We start from the raw sequence: 20,703 nt of genomic DNA, 5'->3' as shown, positions 1-20,703 counted from the left end.
CTTCATTTCCCCTGTGAAGTTTTATTCTAATGTAACTTGCCTTTATATTGGAACGACTTTTTGTTGGTTACTTTTGTTAAGTGACAGAAGTACACGGAAATTATAATTCAGAACATTTCTGTCATCTTTAGGCTGTGTCAACTCAGTCCAGAAAAGCAGTTTTGACTTTTGTAACTATTGTCTGTGGACTTGGTCACAGAACCATAGCTCATCATCAGGCCTAGTGAGACGTTACAGAATGCCTCAGAACACCATGGAATTGGGTCTCTGGACAGAGTGGCTGAGGAGGGACCTCTAAGGTGTCTGTCTCAGGGAAAGGACTTGCTGAACTGTCCCTGGGACCTCTGCTGCTACAAAATTTTGTGACAACAGTTTCAGTCTCTCTCTCTCTCTCTCTCTCTCTCTCTCTCTCTCTCTCTCTCTCTCTCTCTCTCTCTCTCTCTCTCTTTCTCTCTTTCTCAGACAGAGTCTTGTACCATATCAAGCTGGTTTGGAACCTGCAGCAATCCTTCTGCCTAGCTTCCTAAGTGCTGGTGTTCTAAGCAGGAGCCATTACACTGCCTGACAGCCTTCTTTTTGTCTAGGTGTGGAAGAAGCATGAAGGTGACCTTGGGTTTAGATGTAGCCTGCCTGGGACTTCTCAGGCAGTTAATTTTAGGAGATACTTTGTGACTGTACCTGGGGACCCTGAGAGTATTCTTGCAGGTTACCCTGTGCTTTTGTATGCCTCCTGCATATCTGAGGGACAAAGCCCTTGTTTCATTGAGTTGTCACTGGAGATGGTCTGTCTTGTACCTCGGTAGGTATTGTGTTGTATGCTTTCTGAGTGCTCAGTGTTAAATGGCAGAAAGATGGGGGATTTCAAAGGCATTTGTGGTTCAGTTAGGGGTTTGCATCTTTATTTGGGTTGGTTAAAATGTAAGCCTGTGACATTATGCCTTGAGTTAAAATTTAATTCACCAGAAAAAGGTATTGGCAGTAAGACCAAGGTGGTTGGGCCTGGGGCTCCTTGGGGACTCTTGCTTAGTAATCCAGTGTTTCCATTTGCTTTCTTCTTTGTGCTCTAGGCCTGAGGGCTCCCGCAGGTCTCAGGTGGGAGCCATTGGGTGGATTAAGGAGGATAATGAAGAGAACCTGGACTGGGAGACTAGGGTGTTGGAACCTCTTCTGAGAACCCAGGATGGGCTGCTGTGGAGTGCTTAACTGTCCTCAGATCCTGCTAAGGCGTGTAAATGCTGGGATGTTGGGGCGTTTAGTAATTCGACAACAAATTGTTCTCACCTCGTGCTCAGAACAGAACATGCAGTGGTTGGAGAGCAGCAAAGCCAGGCATATGGGATATTGCTGTGTGCCCAGTGGGTAAGAGATTTGACTGCTCTAGAGACCCCCACACAGCATGGGCCAGCCTGGTTCTCACCTGTCTCCGGCATCACTGCTGGTGCGAACAGCAGCTGAGAGCTGGGTGTGGAGGCTCCCATCTACCACCACCATCTACCACCACTGGCAGGTTGAGGTCGGCCTGGGCTGCAGAGCAAGACTAAAACACACAAACCAAGAGTTCAGGCAAGATTGTTTGAGCATGGAAAGGAGACCCTGTCCCCTTTGTTCCTGGAGTAAGAGAATAAGGCTGTCGGAGATGTTTGGTGACCCCAGAAGACAGAGCCTTGCTGGCTTATCTCCAGCACAGCAGCTCTTTTTCAGTTCCCTTGGTATTTCGGGCGTCAGGGTGGAGGGTAAGGTCTCCTGATTTGGGGAATCTCTGTGTGCTGAAGGAAAGCAGGTACAGGAAAGGATAGATAGAGTCCTCTTGTTTTATTTCTCTAGAAATAATGTGATCCCCTTGGCTTCCTTCCAGCGTGCAGGTCTCCCAGTCAGGCAAGCAACAGGAATTCTGAAGTGACTGTTAGTGGTTTCTCATATCGCTTATGTAAAGCTGTTTGCATCAAAGCTTGGGCTAGGGAATCCCTCCCCCGCCGAGGCCCTGTGCACCTCTGTGCAGCACTCCCCTCTGCTGAGGGGAGTCAGGTCAAGGAATGGGCCAGCCTGTTCTGCCATTGCTCAGCAGGCCTGAAGGCAGATGTGACTTGGGAGAGCTTGGACGGGAGGTCAGGTTATAGGTCAAACTGTCCTTTTCCTCACAGATGGCCTGTAACTGGGTATGTATGGGGAGTGGGACCTGGGGGGGGGGCAATGGGGGCCAACAGTTGTGTCCTAAGGCAAAGTACAGGGAATTGCAAAGCTATTGAAAACATTTCCACTCTTGTTGAATGAGTCATATATAGCTAGAGTGATCTTAATTCTGAAGAGGGAGGGGAGGGGCCTGTACCTTTTACTGTTTAGTGGGAGCTTGGCAGAGTCCAGCTTTGTCCTGGGAGGAGCACAGGGAGTGGCCAGCCCTGGCTTTGTGTCCTTGGCCCAGAAACCACCACTGTTCACATAGCCTTCAGTCTCTGTGTGATAACCATGAGCCCAAGGGGTATTTGTTCTTGTGGAATAGGCACTTGAAGAGTAGGAGTGACAGCCACTAAGACAAAGAGCATTGAGTCCTCTGATAGAACTCAGAATGTGAAGGTTAAGTGATTGCCCAGAGCACCATCACGGGTGGCCAGGCCTGGTGCATACCCAGGGTGTGTCGGGCTGCCTGGTTTATGTTCTTAAGTCAAGCACTCCTTCAAATGCTGTTTGCTTTCTGCCCAGGGAGATGTGGAAGGGCCATCTTTCCTTGCATTCCAGCTCAAGGCCCTTCTGCTGTTGCTACCCATGCCAAGAGAATGCCTGCTGCTGTTGCTACCCATGCCAAGAGAATACCCGCTCATCTTGGCTACTGGCTGCTCAGCTGCTGGTCTTAGACTTCTTTATTAGGAGTGTGGCAAGAAGGATCCCTGAGCTGGGGGTGGGGTACTCACTGGCTCAGCCCTTGTGTTGGCTCTCTTGGTTCCCTACAGCTGTGAAGACAAGCAGCTTCCCTAGTACTGTTCCATGAGCCTGCCCTGGTACCCAGTTCCTTCTTGTGTCAGTATTCCTATCAGGTCAGCTAGGCTGTGAGCTAGGCCAGGGCTGTTCTAAGATCTATTCTACCCTGACGATGCGTCTGTGTGGTCAGACACCTGGGCACAGTGAGCACATGGGCACAGGAACCTGACCTGGGCCAGTTTTGGAAGATGTCCAGGCAGGTGGTCCCTGGTCTGATCTGAAGATTGTTTTTGAAATTTTCTGTTGCTGTTCTCAGACCTAGAAAGATGAACAGCACTGTGAGAGAGTGGTATCTCTGCTAGTTATCCAACACCTACAACTATCTACGTGTTTCTGGTCCAAACTGTGAACTGTCCTTTATGTTTTGCTTTGTCTTGACATGCCATGTTATGTAGCCAGTGCTGGTTTGGAACATGTCCTCTTTCTGCCTCAGTCTCCTAAGTTCTGGGACTGCTGGGATTGAGGCATGTGCCACCATGACCTGAAAAATTTGGTGGGCCTTATATGCTAGGCAAACAGTCAACCATAGAATCATATTTCCAGCCCTGTGCTTCTAATAAAAAAAATGTTTTTGTTTTGAGCCTGGGCCTCAGTAGCTGAGGCTGACAGCTGAGGCTGGTTTTTGAACTCCTGATCTCCTGCCTCTACTTCCCAAGTGCTGACATTATAGGTATATGGCCACCACCACCACCGCCAGCTTGGTTTTTCAGTTCTGAGTGTTATTGTCACCTAATACTCTGCATGTGTGAAAGATACTGGAATTAGGTGATGCTTAAAACCAACCAAATGCAGAATGAAATCAGAGCAAGTTTTGAAGGAATAGATTGCCTGTGGCAGTGTCACCAGTAATGGAGGAAGATGTGGGGCCGAAAGAAGCTCTGTCTGCAGGTCTCCAGGGTAGGAGCAGCTGTGGGTGCAGACGGGTGGCATTGTCACCACTGTTATCAACCCACACTGACAGTTTGCACCATCTCTGGCAAGGGGCGCTGTGCCCTGATAAGCCTGCCAGGAGTAATGGTGGTTTGTGGTGTCAGGCCCAGATAGGGTTTTTATGTGGGTCTGTGGGAGACTGGAAGCCATCAGTACAGAGCATGACTTCCACCTCTAGAATGGTGCAGGAAAACAGTTGAGAATAGGGAATACAGACTTACTTACTCAGGCTTTATTTACCGAGATCCTGGCCCACCTGTGAGTGGTTGATGCCCACCCAGTTCTGCTCTCCTTTCAAGTCTTAGGTTGGCCATCCTGCCAAGCATTGCCTAGGAGTAGGCAGGGGTTCCTGTTCCCATCTGTGGGCCCTTTGCTGGTCCTGGTGCATTGGATCTTAGTGGCTACAGGGAAGGCAGTGGTGATGCTTATACTTTGTATACCACAAGGTAGATTAGAGAGTCCTGGTCCCAGGCCACCCCTGGGAACTAGTGTGTTTCTAGAATGGTATACTGAATTTAGTGGGACACCAGGATCTTAGCAATGCTATAAGCTGGGGTCTTAAAAACAGCAGTTTACTTCCCATGAACTTGAAGATTGGAGTCCCAAGAGCAGGGTGCTCTCAGCCTGTCTGCTGAGGGAAGGAACATTTGGTGCTTCAAAGAGATGCCTTATGGCTGTACCCTTGTGCTGGAATGGACAAGGATGTAACTCAACCTTTTCATGAACGGGAAGAACTCACTCAGGTCTCTATGGTGATGTCATCACCTCTCACTCCCCACCTCCTTAGAGCAGGGTTCCTGCACGTGACTGGAGGGTGTGTGCTTTCCAGCCACAGCACTCTCTTGGTTAGTTGTGGGTGACCTTAACCGTAGAACCTGCTTGGCACAGCATGTAGATCGTTAGCATGCCTTGAAATTGTCTCTGTCCTGCTGTGGGTCCAGTTTCTGCAGGCCCAGTGTGCACTGACTGCCTGAAGTGCTACATACTCTTTGACTCACCCCTGTTAACATGGTCTGCCATAGCCCTCACCTGGGCATCTTGCTCCTGACTGTCTCTCCTATGGGGTGTGCTAAGTACAGTGTGAGATGAGAGGGAAAGTAACCTTGGTCTTGTAGAGATATAACATAAGAGCTCAGGGTGCCGGAGCTGTGTTCATCTATTCTAGGGCCAAGCCACCATTTGGCTGCATCTGAACAGCAGTTGCCATTTTAGAAGGTGGAGTTGGCAGGACCTCTGCTTGCTTCCAGGTGTCTCCATAGGTGGGGAAGACAGGGCCTGGCCCTCAGCTTCCTGAGAAGTGAGGCAGACCAGGTTGGTGGCCTTGTCAGAGTCCTGCTGAAGGGGACATATATCCCCCTGTCTCATAATCAGGAGACCAGACTGAATCCCACTGCCTTGGCCAGTGTAGCTTGAGAAGGCAGGACTCAGGGGTGTGGTGGGTCTGGCTGCAGCTGTGACCTCCCTGGGGACATGGTCTATGACTGTGCTGTGAGAGCCATCCCAGGAATACTTTGTTTGGCCTTGTTTTCTGCCAGCTGTGCGCAGAGGTGGCCTTAACCTGTGCCCCCCCAACTCCTTTTCCCACACACCTAGCAGGCAGGTGCAGGGACTTTAAGAGCCAAGCATGATAGAGTAGGCTTAGTTTCTGGAACCTTCGAGAAGGGGCTGTGCTGGGCAGCTTGCTTAAGCTGAAGGGGGAGGTGACAGCACGGTTTATCTGGGGATGGGAATGTTGTTGGTTATGAAATGTGAAACCAAGATTTTGCTGAGTGTGTTGCTAGCTCTGCCTTTCCTCCAGAGGGCCAGCCCCGGGTTTCTTCTCAAAACGGGGAGCTAAGGCCATGCACAGAAGATTCAAAACAAGCAGACTCACCACTTCTCACCAAGCACAACACTTGGCCTGTCAGCAGACACTAGTACCCCTGTACTTCCCTCACTTGGTCTGACTGGACAGAGTGACAATTTTACTTATAGTTGTTTATACTTCTGTCTGTCTCTCAGGATTGTGTCTAGAAAACGCAGTTTGACCTATGTTCTCATATACCACCAAGTGTTTGCAGAGCTCTGGACGATCTCAGTCTGGTGACCTGGCTGGCTTCTTAGAATTTCCTAAACTCAAAACCATCTTTTTCCCTCAAGGAGTAGGGCAGGACAGACCCTCTCCACCCTATTCCCTTTTCTTCTTCCTCTTCCTCCTTTTTTGGTTGTTATTGAGACAGGATCTCACTACTTAGCTCTGGCCATCTCGGGACTCATTGTGTAGATTATGCTGGCCTCAGACTAACAGGTCTCTGCCTGATCAACCTGCCTCTGCCTCCTTAGTGCTAGAATTAACAGTGTGTGCCGCCATGGCCGGACTGTGTTGTCCTTTCCTTGGCTGTTCTTAAGTATTTTCCTACCTCAACCTAGGGAGAGGCTGGGGCCACAGGCATGTGCCACCACCCCTTGCATCTCTGAAAATGGAATCCAAGGCCTCACACATGTCAGCCAAGAGCTCCGCCTTTGAGTCACATTCCCAGCCCCTTTTGCTTTTTTTCTTTTTTTCTTTCGTACTTTTTTTTTTTTGGTACCAACTTAAATTGTTCAACTAAATCCTAAAGGCAACAACAGAGTGAGGGTAGAGTTCAAAGAGTACAAAAGGATGATATCATAACCACACCATAGCAGCAAGTCCTTTAACCACATGTTGTCCTCAACACCCTGTCTCCAGGGCGCTACCACGAGTGTTTCTTTGGAATCTGGTAAGAGCTATGACCCTTTCACACAGCCCAAATTGACACAGTTTTGTGTACATTTTATTGGATGGCCCTGTGTTTCCTACTGCACGCCAGAGGAGGCCGCAGCTTGCCCTGTCTTTACATGAGGTAGGCTGCTGGGCACTTTCTGGGCTCTAGGAATGGAAGCTGCAGGGTCTGGTCATCAGAGCTGTTGGAACTTGTGGGCTGGTGACTGCCTGTGTGCTAGGCCATTCCTCTGCCATGTCTCCATTAGAGAGCAATCCCAGGAGGGTTGCCCTTACAGCTTTTGCTATGTTTTAACATTGTCATGTTGACCAGGATTAATAATCTCCATGGCCTTGGACCTCTGTCCATGCCAGGTACTCACCTGTCTGCAAAGCTGTAGATTAAATATCATGCAAAGTGACCGCTGGATGCTGTTGTGACAGCCTCTTTATAGGAATATTTAGGGGAGTTAAAATTAGCAGTGAGCACCACAGAAAGTCAAGGTTGCCTAAAAGATCCAAGCAATGTCACATTGAAAAGTGTGGATGAGGTAAGACTTGGCAGTGAGGGAGTACAAAATGGAATTTTCTTCTTCTCCTCCTCCTCCTCCTCCTCCTCCTCCTCCTCCTCCTCCTCCTCCTCCTCCTCCTCCTCCTCCTCCTCCTCCTCCTCCTCCTCTTCTTCTTCTTCTTCTTCTTCTTCTTCTTCTTCTTCCTCTTCCTCCTCCTTCCTCCTCCTCCTCTTCCTTCCTCCTTCTTCCTCCTCCTCCTCTTCCTTCCTCCTTCTTCTTCCTTCCTCCTTCTTCCTCTTCCTCCTCCTCCTTCTTCCTCCTTCTTCCTCCTTCTTTCTCCTTCTTCTTCTTCCTCCTTCTTCTTTTTCCTCCTCCTTCTTCTTCTTCTTTTTTTTTTTTTTTTTTTTTTTTTGAGACAGGGTTTCTCTGTGTAGCCCTGGCTGTCCTGGAACTCACTCTGTAGACCAGGCTGGCCTCAAAAATCCACTTGCCTCTGCCTCCCAAGTGCTGGCATTAAAGGCGTGCACAACCATTGCCCAACTCTTTTCTTCTTTTTTTTGAGAGATGTATTTATTTTATGTATATGAGTGCTCCCTTTTCATGCATACCAGAAGAGGGAATTAGATCCCATTACAGATGTGAGCCACCATGTGGTTGGTGTTTATTGAACTCAGGACCTGTGGAAGAGCAGCCAGTGCTCTTCAACTGCTGAGTCATCTCTGCAGCCCCAAAAGTGGAATTTTCAACTCTGGGCAGAGAAGCTGGGAGAATGAATGGTCAGAAACTGAAGTTTGTGGAACCCAGTGGGACCTTTTTGCCAGTACCCCAGCCCTGGAGAGGAATCTTGGTCAGACCAGCATCTGCATGTCTGCCTAATCACACAGCCAGATGTGCAGCCTCACGCAGCTTTTGGAGGCCCGTGTGAATCCCCAAACCCTTTAGAGCAAATGGCGAGGTGTTTGGGTATAAACTGTGTGGATCTTATGCTTCAGGTCATCTTTAACCCCAACACAGTATCAATGCTGTATGAACAGCCACTATAGTGTATTGTTAGGGAATTATGGCAAGAAAAAAATTTCAGTTCACACAAAAATTTGTGACTATTTTCTCCCTGTAATTGGTTGGGTCAGTAAATGTAGAAGGCAGGGAGCTGGACAACAGAACTATGGGCTCTGTGGATGCATATATCTATATGACAAATGTTGTTCATAGTCTGATACAATTGTACTGTAGAAGGTAGCTTATGTAGTACATTGATGAAGTCTGTTCTGTTACACTGTTGTAGCACGCATGTATAAATTGTGCATGCCATGTGTTGTATACTGAGTAGGCATATTGCATTAGGTGATATAGCCCTATCATACACTTTCGCTTTCTCTTAGGGATGCCTGGTTGCTGGGGCCCCAGTTCATCAGTAGTTCATGTTTCAGTAAGAACTGGTAGGTACTGACTGCAAAGGACCAGCCTGGGGTCTGAGCCTGTCCTCTCAAGGGCCCTGGAGTACTGGCCTGCCAATGAAAGATGGTATTTAGCTGACTGCTGATGACAGGGATGGGAATCTCTGACGGGGCAGGAGGACTGTCTGCTTGCTCCAGCATTGCTCACTAACTTCCCTTGAGACCCCTCTACAGAGGCCATTTAGTTCCTCTTGTGATAGGAAGCCTGCTCCTATTCAGCATGGCTTCTCCAGATGTAGCACCTGGTTCCTGGCAGGCAGGCAGGCCCAGGAGAAGGCAGGCCACAGAGGTTACTTCTGCCATCCCTCTTGTCCTTGACAGGCTGGAGCATTCAACCCTTGTTTCCATGAAGAACCAAGCTGTAATATCACTTCTTACTAGTGGCTCATGGTTTTTGATCAGTCTACAGTTTCCTTTTTTACAAGATAGTCTCCTGCTATGTAGCCTAGACTGGTCTTGAACTCAGAATCCTGCCCCAGCCTTCTAAGAGCTGGGATTATTAATGTGTGTTACAATGGCTGACTGTCATTTCTTCAGTGACAGAATAAACGTCTAAGACTTGACCACCTGGTTCCTGCCAGGCATCCTGTATTCTTCCCCTACATAGTGGCTTTTCTCAGAAGCCACTGAAGGCTTGCCTTTCCCCCTCACCTCCTCCTCCATCACTGACTGGTCTCTCCCCAAGGCTCCCTAGAGCCATTTTCTTAGGGTTCCCTGTGTCTTTAGGCCACAGTCTGCTAGGTTTGTGCCCCATTCCTTTGAAGCACACTCCCACACTTTTCCATCTTTCCTCCTGGGATGATGGGGCATTCCTGAACTCCCTGCATTGTCAAGAACTGACGCCTGTGGGTTACCAGTCAGCTCTCACTGCATCCTACATATCACTTAGCATCCTATATGTCGGATCCAGCTCCCTATTGGCTTTACATGGAAGAGAATTCCCACAGAACAGTGCACACCCGCTCCCATCCCAGCAGTAGTAGTATGATAGGTAGCTGGGGTACCCTAGGGGCAGAACAACCGCCCAGTCCATCCCCTGCCATATGCCCCAAACAACAGGTAGAGGCCTGAAGCTGGGTATCAGCTTTGGACCCAAAGCAGCATGTGTATTGACTCTGTGGGAATGATAGTTGTGAATGGACCTGCTGGGCCATCTGATGGGTGTATGGGATGGAGGAAGGCTCCCCTCATAGCTCAGTTGTCTCCCCTAAAAGTGAACCTCTCAGGAGAAGCTGCTGTTGCCAGCATTAGTTCGTTTTGTATTGACAGGGCTGTCCCAGTTTGTCTTTGGACTTTAGTTCAGAGCACTGTATCCTCCAATTCCCAGAGGCTTCCATGTGGCTGGTTTTTCCTTTTTCTTTTTTTGTTTTCCTCCATGTCTCGGGAGTTTTGTGTCAAGTCTGAAGAGCTTTCTCTGCTTTGAGATTGTACCCACTGCCTTCTGCTTAGGGAGTGCTTTGATAGGAACCTAAATCTCTGTGTTCAGAAGAATGGGTCCTATATGGTGCAGGTGGCTGCCCAGCTGTGTCGGTCACCTTCCGAGTCAGGTTCTCCATCTGTCTAGCTCCCCATGAATGCTTGGGTGTGTTTGGATATCCTTCCACACTGTGGGACTGTCTGCCTTCCGAGCATACACAAGTGCTTGCTGACCGAGCTTCCTGGCATTAGTAAACCTGGAGAGGAAGGGCCTGGCTCTTTCACTGCCAGCCCTTTCCTTCTCATCACCTCTCCCTTCTCACGAATTCTCCCTGAGTCACTTGTTCAGCTAACAACAAGGGGAAGAGGGGAGAACCACTCTGGCCTTGCTCATGGAGAATACAGCCAGTCAGGCCTCATCAGCTGTACCCTCATTCCTCTTCTGGATGCTTGAGGGCTCAAAGTTCTCCCCCTGAAGGGAAGCCCTAGATTGGTTGGGATGCACACCAGGTACCAAAGCCTGCTCTGCCTTTCTCTAGGGCAGTTGGGGTCTCTGGGGATGCCACAGACAGGACAGGAGTGGAGGAAGGGAGGGGGAAGGATTCTGACACCTTTCTGCTCTTGCCTTTCTGCTTCAGTTTCTTCTCTGTAAAATGAGACTAATGTTAGAGCTCCCCACACGGAATTGCTGGGAGGTTAGTGAGCTAGTATAGATGGAGTTTTTAGAAAAGAAATTGGCTCATGGGAAGCACCTTGTGAGTTTCAGCTATGATTGCTGCACACCCACAGGAAACAGTTGAGTAGGCAGTGTCTGCGGGGAAATGAAAATGAACCCAAACACAGGGCTCTGCAGTTCTCGTGAGGACAGTATTAGGCCCGAGGATGGAAGGGCTTTCTTGCTTCTGTGGAGCTGATGATGTGTGGTGGGGCATAGCTGGATGTTCTGACCTGTGGGGATCCTAGACACCTCACAGGAGAAGGCTCCTTAGGGCTGGAGCTGGGCTAGATGGCTGGCTGGGAGGTAGAGTGAGTACTGTTTATCTGTTGCTCATATTAGGGCACTTGGTCCTTCTTGTGTGGAGCTAGATCCAGGTTTCAAAATGCTGAGAGGTGGCTGCCAGAGAATGGATCAGCTTGCCTGGGAAGTGCAACTGGAGGTGGAAGAGGTATTGACAGGTAGTCGAAATAGCAAGGGCTTGAAGGGAGACCTACTGTGAGTGAATAGGCTGGCCTTCGACTCCTTCATCTCCTCAGTGCTGGGATTAGGAAGCCCAGTTTACATCAATTTTTAAAGCCTTTATAAACTCAACGAAAAAGTGTGTGTGTGTGTGTACATATGCATATGGAGGTCAGGGAGATGGTTCCCTTCTTTTATCACATGGGTCTGGGGATCAAACTCAGGTTCTGAGGCATGGCAGTAAGTGTCTAGGCACATCTCTCTGGTCACTTCCTTTTCTACTGTGAGAGAGACTTGTGTAATCCAGGATGTCCTGCAACTGACTTTTCAATAGCCCGGGCTGACTTTGATTTCAGTGCATTCCTCCTGCTTCAGCTTCCTACGTACCGGGGTCACAGCACTGGCCAGGACACTCTGCTGCTTTTCCCACTTATTTTTAGGTTTATTAGCTACCTGAAGGAATATATTCTTTTTACAGTCACCCAAATAATTTGTATATTTATTGTAGCTGACTGTCCACTGTGGCAGCTCAGCTAGTTGGGTCGGAAGCCCAGTGCCCAGCTCTGGGGCTCCTCCCTCTGGGAGTCCTGAAGGGTTATGCCTGTGGCTCAGCTGATCTGGGGAGGGTGGGGAGGGATCTAGTGAGATCTGAACTGCCTTGGTTGGTGACTTTCAGCACCATGTTGAGCTCACCTGGCAGCAGTGTTGGGCTGTGAATCAGCACTCCCTGGGAAGGTTGCTGAGTTGTGATCATGTCTTCTCCCTAAATCAGTCTTTTGAGGAAGAAGTGAGGTGTACTTAGTTTACAGTGTGGGTCCTTCCCCTAGGCCTGGCCTTACTGGGTGGCTCTTGCTCTCTTCTGGCAAGATGTCCTGCTGTCTGAGGAGCTTGTATGACCTGCTGGAGGTTATGCTGGTCTTGGAATCCTGCTCTGCTCAGGCCATTGCTAAGTTTCGCAGTAGTCAGTGATGAAATCTGACTTGAGCAGGGCAGACCATGGAGACATTGGGATGTTTCCAGTTGACACTGCACTGATAATTCATTTGGTGGCTTCCACCTGAGGTGTAAGTGGGTTTGCAGAGAATAGTAGAGGTTCATGTTGGGGAGGGCCACAGCAATGACCCCAACTCTTACCTTCACTGTGGGCTCTGTCTTTTGAAGGGATCAGGAGCCAATCCAGGTCCTGGATGTTTCTGTGGCTTTTGAAAAATAAGGGTTACTTGGCTAGTACTTTCATTTTCTGGATTGAAAACAGTTTGAATAAGTTGGGTATGATAGCACTCACCTGTATTCCTAGGGAAGCTATGACCAAAGGATCCTGAATTTTGGGTCAACCCAGCTTACTTAGCAAGACTCTGTCTTAAAAAAGAGAGTAGTTTCAATAGAAGATATGTTTAAAAAGAGGGTGTGTGTATTGTTTATCATTTTAGTTTAACTTTTTTTAAAAAAGATTGATTTATTTATATGAGTACCCTGTAGCTATACAAATGGTTGTGAGCCATCCTTTGGTTGCTGGGAATTGAACTCAGGACCTATGCTCTCTCTGGCTCAGCTCACTCTGGCCCAAAGATTTATTTATTTATTTATTATACGTAAGTAAGTACATTATAGCTGTCTTCAGACACACCAGAAAAGGACATCAGATCTCATTACGAATGGTTGTGAGCCACCATGTGGTTGCTAGGAATTGAACTCAGGACCTTTGGAAGAGCAGTCAATGTTCTTAGCTGCTGAGCCATCTCTCCAGCCCTTAGCTGTTTTTAACATTTACTTTTATTATTTTTTATGTGTATGAGTATATACACCTGTGTACCACATGCATGTCTGGTGCCCAAGGAGAGGTGAGCCTCTAACGTGGATTCTGGGAATCGAATATGGGTCCTCTGCAGGAACAAGTGCTCTTAACCACTGAGCTGACTCTCTAGCCCCTAGTTTATTTTCTAATTTGGATTTTTCGAGACAAGCTTTCTCTGTGAAGCCCTGGCTGTCCTAGAACTCAGATCTGCCTACCTCTGCCTTCCGAGTGCTGGGATTAAAAGTGCACCACCACTATCAGGCAACCTAGTTAAACTTTAATTATGTATATATGTAAATGTCTAAGTGTGGCAGCGTACATTCAAGTTCTATGTCTGAGGCCAGGAGAGGCCTCAGATCCCCTTAAATGGATTTATAAGTGGTTGTGCATCGCCTAATGTAGGTGCTAAGAACAAACCTGGGTCCTCTGCAAGTGTTCCTAACTGCTGAGCCATCTCTCCAGGCCTATGCTGGGTTTTTAGACCTCTAACCTATGTGGTCCTGGAACTCACTGTAGCTCACGTTGTTCTAGAACCTTTTCAATCCTCCAAGTGCTGGAACTATGGGTGTGTGCTGCCATGCCTTCCCTGTCCCCCGAATTTTTTTAAGGATCTGCATATGTTTGCAGGCTTGTATAATGACCACTTTCTGCCTTGATCTGCTTTTAATGACTACACTCGAGGCTCCCTCTCAGACCAAGTGTCTCAGGACAAGGTTGGAGCCCCATTAGAGGTCCCTGTGCAGGATGCTGGCCTCTGATGCTGAGGGTCATGGCTTTTCAGAACACTCAACAAACTGCGTCATTTATTGTTCCTTTGTCATTAGTTCCTGCAGAAATTGGGAAGAAGAGAAGCTGAGTTCTGACCTGCTTTCCTAGAGGCTGGAAGTGGAAGCAGAGATGAGAGCATTTGGCACAGTGGCGTCACAGTGGGCTCACTCTTGCTGGAGTTAGGAATCTCCCCTCGTGCCATTGTGACTCTAAGTACTGTTCACAACTAGATCCTTAGTTTGAAATTGTTCTAGACTTCCCCAGTGTGTAGTGGACACCTAAGCCTACTAACTGTGTATTCGCTGCAGAAGCTCCACTGGATCTCTGCCCTTTACCCCTGCCCTTGCTGATGATCTGTCCCAACTCCTGGGGCCAGTGTCTGGAATAGAAACCATGGGGTGGGAGCCTGCTCCCTGGCCCTGGGAATGTGGAGGTGTACTGTGAACATTGGTGAAGCGTGTCATTTGGCCTTTTGAGGGTTTTCTGTGTGAAAAAGACTGAAGTTTAATGCTTTAAATATCCTGGCTGAGGAGAGCAAACTCTTGGGGCAGCTGCAGAGAGTGTTCCTTCTCCGCAGCCTATTTAGTTGTGGTCCCTGCCTTAGGATCCCCTTCCTATCTCTGCTGCATTTTCCTGTGTGTATTGTTGGCCCAGGCCCCTGAGCACTGTGTATATAATAGGCGTATGTCCTGGAGAAGCAGTGTGGAATGGAGGCATTGGCTTATGCTCAGTGGGATGCAGGTCACACAGGCTTTACCAAAGACTACTCTGCTGGCTGTATACCTAGAAGTACCTTGCAGATCTCTACACATGCGGAATAGGCTCTGGCTTTCCGGGAGGGCCTAGGCTCATCTCTGCCTTGGGGCCCCTAATCTATGTATGGCTCCTTGGAGTGGCCTTTCTTGTTCTTATACATGATTCCCTTCACTGCTAGTGTGGAGAATCCACAGTGATAGCCCCATAGCAAAGGAGGGAGGAGTTGTTGGAGCATCCTTGAAAGGTGAGGGAGGCCCAGGAGGGCCTGTCCTGAGATGGCGATCCCTTTTGGAGTGGACCCTGAGCTCTGTTGTCAGTTCCAGAGGCCATTCTGCACAGGTCTTTGCTAGCTGTCCCTCTGCACAGATTGATAGATCACTTAGTTGGGTGGCTTTGGCCAGCCCTGGGAACATGCAGGCTCTACACACTACAGTGGGCCTGGAGTGGACATTTCTAGGTGGTGGGCACCACAGAAACAGAGGAACATTGGGATGAAGAGGAGATGAAAAAGTGCCTATGCCCCAGCCTCTGTCTGCAGGACTAAGGGACACAGGCTGACTGGTTAAGGGATTAGGTTTTTATCCCCAGGCGAATTCTACTCGTACCAAGTAAACAGCATAGAGTTACCTTGGGCTGCTTGCCAAACTGGAAATATCTTGGATCTGGTGCTCTTTTCTTTGGGTTGCTGTTGACTGTGGAAGATTTTGACCCTATTCCATTGCAGAGTAGGAAGAACAGCTTATTTTTCAGAACGGCAAATAAGGAAAAGAATGAAAGTATCTTAGAGTGTCTGTTTCCAGCCATCTCCTGGGAGGAACGCTTTTATAGACACCAGGCAGCCTTGCCAGCTGTAGCTAACTTTCCATCCATAGAAAATTGAAGTGGGCCTCAAGGAGAAGGCCAGGGCTGTCCTTGCCACTACAGCTCACGCCTGCCTCTCTCGTGTTCTGCTTGGGCTCCATGCCAGGGGCAGGCCTTGGTATTCTTCATTCTGGCTTTCCTGCAGTTTGTTTGTAAGAATGTTGTGGTTGGAGGTCAGCATGGTGCAGAATGTGCCCTTTAAAGGCAGTTGACAAATCATCCTTTGGGCCCATGTTGAAGTGGGCTTGTACTGGTAAGGTCTGTGTGAAAGCATCTTAGCTCTGACCTGTTGAATCTTTCAGTAGCATCCACACAGGAACATGCTTAAGTTGTATGATCTGTCCTAGAATTCCTATGGAAGATGTCATAACAGTTCTCTCTGGTGGTGTGCTGCCAGCTGTCCCTGCAGCTCTGTTCTCAGTGACAGAAAGAAAGCTGACCAGCTGAAGCCCTCAGTGTCTCCTAGGATAGCTAACAAAGGCCCAAGAGTGCAGTGTCTCACACCTCCTGGTTTGCCCTCCTGCTGACCTGTCTTCTATGGCTGACTGCTGCTCTGGCAGCAAGGACTGCTCTGCTGTTAGCCTAGAAGGAATCTGGAGTGAGTAGGAACAGGGTGGCAGGGTTGTGAACAGCAGCAGGACCTAGGGAAGGTCTGTACACAACAGGCAGAAGTAGGGTTTCTTAAACTTAGCTTCCATCAGAAACTGGTATCTAAAGTTTTGTATTTCCAAATCAGAAACTTAGCCCTTTATTTTATCAATCAGATGAGCTGGGGGGGTAGGGGTGCACACCTTTAATCCCAGTCCTAGTGGGGTAGAGGCAGGTAGAGCTCTGAATTTTGGCTTGGTCTACAGAGTGAGTTCCAAGATGGCTGAAACTGCACAGAAAAACCTGGTCTCGAGATTAAAAAAAAAAAAAAAAAAGGAAGGAAAGAAACTAAGCTGAAGCTGAAGTCAGACTCAAGACCCCACTGTTCTCTTTTATCCCCCAAAGTATCTTAAGCCTCTCCCTTTAATAATTCATTTTCCATTCTGTTCTATCATTGAGCACTGAGCTTGTCTGGGAGACTGCTGCAGTACATCTGAGGTGGTGAGCCCCCAGGACCTGCCACCTGCAGGGGACTGAGGATTAACACAGAGAGCCTGGACCAGAGAGGTCAGAAGCAGAGAGGTCAGAAGCAGAGCCCACCCAGGCACTCAGAGCCCTGCAACTACTACAGCCTTCACTTCTTCCTCCTCTTCCTCTTCCTCCTTTTTTCTTTTTCTTTTTTGGTAAAACTGCCTCTTTGTCAGCTTTCACTTCTTGTGTAGGCAGGTCCCAAGCTAATGTTTATCCTGCCCCCCCCAAAAAAATTTTAAAAATGCTGGCGTGGGAGCATTTACAAGGACTTTATTAATTGTTGAAAGGGAGTTACTGCCTTAAAGTGAGGCAGTTGTGCTTAACTTGACTTTTGATTAAACAGTTGTTAACAGATGGAATTGTTTTGGTCTTTCTTGTAAAGGCTTCTTTTTCATGTGGATGTTGTCTGTTGTGGCAGGCTTTGGCTGTATGCTCAGGACTCAGACCTGGATTTAGACCAGGAGCACTGGGTGCTTTTGTGATGCATATATCCAGGCTTGCTTTTATGTTTGTTTTTTTGGGGGGGTGTGGGTTTTTTTGTTTGTTTGTTTGGGTTTTTTGTTTTTGTTTGTTTGTTTGTTTGTTTGTTTTTTAAGACAGGGTTTCTCTGTGTAGCCCTGGGTGTCCTGGAACTCACTCTGTAGACCAGGCTGGCCTCGAACTAAGAAATCCGCCTGCCTCTGCCTCCCAAGTGCTGGGACTAAAGGCGTGCCACCACCACCAGGGTGATTTATTTATTTTTATTTTATTTGCCTGCGTGTATGTCTGTGTGAGGTTGTTTGGTCCCTGGAGTTCCAGATAGTTGTAAGCTGCCATGTGGGTGCAGGGTGTTGAACTCAGGACCTCTAGAAGGATAGCCAGTATTCTTAACCACTGAGTCATCTCTCCAGCCCCCTAGGCATGCTCTTTTATGATTGGCAGGCTTTTCAGATATGCAGACTTTTATGCTAGGAGCCTCCAACTTTATATGAGTTGTCACTTTAAAACCTGGGAGTGTGGTACAGGTGACCACAGATCTAGAGGATGGGTGTTGGTTTTGAACGCCTTAAAAAATGAAAAATGAATAACTGATGTTATTCTGTAGTAAAGCTAGCCACCTAATAGCCACTGCTGGCTTCCCTCCAGTGCGTGCCCTTCACACGGCAATGCCCTTGACTTTCCGAGTGGGTGGGTGTGACGCCATGAAATGCCTCTTGGAAGGCAGGCAGGAGCCAGGGGCATCCATGGCATTTCCACTTTCCGCAGATCCTGCTTTCTCTAGGCACTCAGAATAGGAAGATGAGTGAGGGTGGGGGTCCCACTGTCTGGGCTGGTGTGGTCTGAGATGAGAGGTGGGCTCTGTCCCCAAGAGCAAGGAGGGGTTGCCAGCGATAGTACTCGGGGAATTGAGAGCTGGAGTACTGAAGTCAGTGGGGAGGCCCAGAGGCCAGGGAGCTAAGATGAAGGTCTTAGGACAGAGGTGACTGCTGGAGGCTAGAGTTCCTCCCCTACATCTCAGTAGCTCCAGTTCTTGATGTAACAGGTTCTGGGCTGAGCTCTGTCAGTGGACTCTACTGACCTTGGCGAGTGGGTCTCCAGCTCATAAAGACCTTGTTAAGCCCCCAGGCCTTTCTCTTTGGTCAACTGGTTCTATTTTCTTGCAAGCCTCTTGCTCTTTTCCCTTGCCCTGGCCCTCGGCCAACACTCGGAGCTGTCTTCCATCACTTGAGGCGGCATACACAGCTGGCCACTGTCTATCCCCTGGGCATCAGCCTAGGTATAAAACTCCTGTTGGGTTGAATTCTATGGCGTGCACTAGGGGACTGCTGTCTACTGTACCGTCTAGATGTTGGAACTCTACCCATCTGTCCAGGATGGCAGCATCGAGTCAGCTACAAAGGTGTGTCCAAGGACATTGTAGAATTGGCTGATTGCACAGAAGTTTGCAATCTAGACACAGACCCAAATGAATTTCCATTGGTTTACATTGGAGACAAAATGCAGACCACTTTACATGTATTCATTCTGGCATGGTCTACTATTGATTTGTACCTATAGTAGACTCACATGTGGCCCTGCTCTAGGCATTTACAGGAAGCATAGTTATATAGTGCATACAAGAATGAGGAGGCCGGGGCAGTGGTGGTGCACTCCTTTATTTCCAGCACTTGGGAGGCAGAGACAGACAGGTTTCTGAGTTCGAAGCCAGCCTGATCTACAGAGTGAGTTCCAGGACAGCCAGGGCTACACAGAGAAACCCTGTCTTTAAAAAAAAAAAAAGAAGAAGAAGAAGAATGAGGAACCACTGTGCCCAGTGCAGTGTGGCCTGCCTACTTCTCTCAGCATAAAGATTCATGTTTCAGCTTCATAGCCAGGGCAGAGTAGCAAGATTTGCTTATAAGGAACAAGCCTTCCTTGATTGTCTTTGCAGTGGGTTTTGTCTGCTACTCATCACTATAGCTGTGTTCTAGTTCTCTTGTTTCTAAGTGCTGACTGCACGGATGTTCCAGGATGCTGGCTCCAGTCTTTATTTGACTGGAGTCTGTGCAGAGCATCTGATATTAAGGATTCTACAACCGTCTTAGAGATGGCTGCTAGTCTCCCAGCATGACTGAAATGTTTTGTGTGCATTTGGATCTGCATGCTGAGCCCTACAGGCCAGGTGTGGTGTGCTATTTTGTGGAAGGCCATGGGTGACCTCTGGCCTGTGCCTGACCCTTCTGACTTAGCACCTACACGCAGCTGGATTGCAAGTGGCTGTGTTTCAGTCTTATTCAAGACAGCAGCATTATCCAGCTGGCTCCCAGACCAGAACCTGGTGTTGTATCAGCCTAGGCCTCTGGTACCCACAAGTGACTGAGTGGGAAGGGGACCTGTTTATGTCTTCAGTCATAAAACCAAATTGGAAACCAGGCAGTGGTGGTACACGCCTTTAATCCCAGCACTTGGGAGGCAGAGGCAGGCGGATTTCTGAGTTTGAGGCCAGCCTGGTCTATAGAGTGAGTTCCAGGACAGTCAGGGCTACACAGAGAAATCCTGTTTCGAAAAACCTAAACAAACAAATAAATAAAACCAAATTGGACTCTTTGCTTGGCCCTAAGGAGCACCATGGACATAAAGCTGCTTCCCCCACTTAGAGTCTTATTATGAAGTCCAGGCTGCCCTCAGACTTGAGATCCTCTTGGCTCTCCTTCGTAAATACTGAAATTGTCGTATGCCCTCTATACCTGGCCTATGTAGAGAACTTCTTGACCCATATAGGTCTGTGCAGTACCCAGGAGAAACAGACTTAGGGTTCTTGTCTCTTTTCTTCTCTAGCCTAGAAAGAGGAGTCACCTTGTTATGTATCTGAGCCTTGGAAAATATTTGGATAGACAAGCAGACAGTCTGTCTTCAAAAATAATTTAGTTTTATGTTTAGCTGAAGTTAATTCTAGAGCAGCATAAAGAACCTGGCTGTGACCCACAGACGCAACACTTGTTGGGTTTTGTTGGGGTGGTGGGGTGGGGTGCCAGAGATTCAGTGAGACACCTTGTGCATTTTGGCAAGCGCTGTCACTGAGCTACAACCCAGCCTGAAGTAATGCTTTTGGCTATGTGTTCATACATTAAAGACTTAATGCCTAGAAGGGGTGCATCTTTTACATTTAACATTGGGTGTTTCCTGTCCTAAGACAACATACACCATTAGTCAGTGTGTGGATGAGTACTTTGTAGCTATTGTCTGTGGACACTGGAGGCTTCTTAGTGTAAAACCCCAGTGGCTTTGATCCTTGGCTGCAGTGGGTACTGAGTGATAGCACTGTAATGTTGTGGCTGTGTCCTGCCTAGGTTCACCATCTCAACAGCCAACGGGCTCCAGAGCAGCAGTAGTTAGTTCAAGGGACAGCAAGCCACAGTCCCTAGTGTGAAGAAAATGTTGGGGAACCTGGTGTACTAATTTTTCTCCAGAGCCAAAGGAGTGCCAAACAGCATTTCCTCTGCACAGAAAATGGGCTACCCTCTTTGCGGGGGTGGAGGTTTTGGGTGGGGTGTGCATTGAGGGGACATGGCCCTTTCCTGCTATCCAGTTGTCCCAAAGTTCCAGCTGTTCTAAGTGGAGCAGGGAGGAGAAAAGGGAAGAGGAAGTGACTGAGCACTGAGCAGGTACCCTCCGTTCTCAGTGAGCAGCATAAGGGGTCTGTGTGGAATCTGGCTTGCCAGAGCGAAGCAGGAGTCCTCCAGGTACTATTTCCTCAG

At 48.4% G+C, this 20,703-nt stretch overlaps 1 protein-coding gene across 2 annotated transcripts in view; it reads left to right on the top strand.

Annotated features, from left to right (window-relative positions):
• The window catches only part of Slc45a4 (solute carrier family 45 member 4), a 70,478-nt gene that overhangs the window by 6,390 nt on the left and 43,385 nt on the right, over window positions 1–20,703 (top strand). The window lies entirely within an intron of this gene.

Source organism: Apodemus sylvaticus, chromosome 17 (genome assembly GCF_947179515.1).
Source record: "Apodemus sylvaticus chromosome 17, mApoSyl1.1, whole genome shotgun sequence".
Classification (NCBI taxonomy): domain Eukaryota; kingdom Metazoa; phylum Chordata; class Mammalia; order Rodentia; family Muridae; genus Apodemus; species Apodemus sylvaticus.
This window is presented reverse-complemented; position numbering and strand designations above follow the sequence as displayed.